Consider the following 2,044-nt stretch of genomic DNA (forward strand, 5'->3'; position numbering starts at 1 on the left):
TTGCAATACAATTCCGTACTTGAACATTCTGCTTGAATTAATGATATATGTTCTACTTAAACAAAACCACAATACCCTGCTGTGTTTCTTTTTCCAGGATCAGTGAGGAACTGGAAAGTCCCCAAACCTATGTTCTAGCCAATCAGCTTAAACTGCTTTGTCTAGCTACCTGGATACAAAGTACTCAGAACAAAATTGATACTTCTTGTGTTTAGCTAGTCAAAATGATGTAATGCTGCTCTATCCCCCCCCCCCCCCCCCCCCCCCCCCCCCCCCGCCCCCTTGCTTCTTGCCTGGTTATGAGTACCTGGCTTTTCTCTTTCTTTCTTTCTTTCTTTCTTTCTTTCTTTCTTTCTTTCTTTCTTTCTTTCTTTCTTTCTTTCTTTCTTTCTTTCTTTCTTTCTTTCTTTCCAAGACAGAGTTTCTCTGTGTGGACTTGGCTGTCCTGGACTCACTTTGTAGACCAGGCTGGCCTCGAACTCACAGCGATCCGCTTGCCTCTGCCTCCCGAGTGCTGGGATTAAAGGCGTGCACTACCACACCCAGCTCTTACCTGGTTTTTCTTATGAAACACCTACCTTAGAAACAGACCGGCATCACAGTCAGGCTCCCGAGCCCTTTCTGCGGCCCTGATTACAATTTGTCTTGGGTGTGTGTTCACTCAATAAATCATCAACATCTCACTGAGTGTCTGTGTGCAGTTCTTGTACGACAACAGAACAGTGCTGCATGGGTTTGCTTTACTAGTTATCTTTCCAAGTCACAGTTGTACTTAAAAAATGTGGTGCTGGGTTAGACTCAGAGCCTTGTACATCCTGGGTAAACACACCGAGCTACAGCCTCAGCTCAAGTACATTGTTCTTTTTGGTTAGGTTTTTCCTGTTAAAATGATCTTTTAAAAAAAAAATTTTTTTTTTTTAAGTTACAACCAATGTGTTTTTTTTTTTTTTTCCCAATGTGTTTTATTGACTTGGGCCTCACATCTCTACTTACACAAATGTACACGTATATAACAACATCTTCCTTTTATCGATTCAAATATTGCCTATGAACATGATAAGCAGCTTTTATAAACACTAAAAGATTGGGACAAACACCATTTGATTCAATGATCATTTTAAAAGAGAAAAACAAAAATTCATTTGTCAATTTAGAGTTCATTTACTATGAATTGGTCCATTTTATTTTAGGATGAGAAAACAAGACTTGATTCCCAAACATTTCTTGTACTTTTCTCTGTTAGAAACAAGGAAGTTTTTTCTATGACAAACTTGTTCCAATGAAATAAAAGAAATGAGTCTCCCAGCTAGGGCATAGGTCTTTTGGAAGTACTAGCGTGTGATAAAATAGCAATGTTCTGCTGTCTTGGCTTTATTTTTGGCAAGGTCTTGACATTAGCACAAGCTAGCTTCCAACTTTCGATCCTGCTGCCTCAGCCTCTGAAGTAGCTGGAATTACACATGTACAACAGCTCACTCAACTTAGTAGCAGTCTTAACTTCATAAAAACTATTGTTAAGATGTTGGTTTGGGTCGCTTTGCAGATGGTCCATCTGAGTTAGTTCTGCTACCAATGTTATTTTCATCTTCTGCATCATCTTCTTCATCACCATCCAAAGTGTCGTCCGGATCTACCGCCATGCCCTGAGCATCCCGCTCCACTAGGGACCCGAAGAACTCGGCTACCAACTCCTTCATCTGGGCCGTGTCCGCCACCAAGCTCTGGAGAGGGTCCCAGTCGCCCGACGCCTCACAGGACACTTGAAGCAGTTGCGATTCCCATCACAGCCGACGTACTCACCCGAAAGCTCCATGGTGACCTCTCAGCTTCAACAGCGCGCCAGACTGATCTTTAAATTTTTTATTTGTTGATTTGCTTATTGAGATTTTCTTCAATGTGTATGAGTGTTTTGCCTATACGTCTGTATGTGCACCCGCTGTATTTCTGGCACACCTGCAAGGATCTGAAGAGTGTGTGGTGGAGACCAGAGCCCTAGAACTAAAGCTACAGATGCTTATAAACCATTGTGGGTGCTGGGAATCCA

The 2,044-nt window shown here is 42.0% G+C and overlaps 1 pseudogene; it reads right to left on the reverse strand.

Annotated features, from left to right (window-relative positions):
• Positions 1–1,343: 1,343 nt before the first annotated feature.
• Positions 1,344–1,813, reverse strand: LOC127196823 (EKC/KEOPS complex subunit GON7-like; annotated as a pseudogene).
• Between the last annotated feature and the right edge of the window lie 231 nt (positions 1,814–2,044).

Source organism: Acomys russatus, chromosome 13 (assembly GCF_903995435.1).
Source record: "Acomys russatus chromosome 13, mAcoRus1.1, whole genome shotgun sequence".
Taxonomy (NCBI): domain Eukaryota; kingdom Metazoa; phylum Chordata; class Mammalia; order Rodentia; family Muridae; genus Acomys; species Acomys russatus.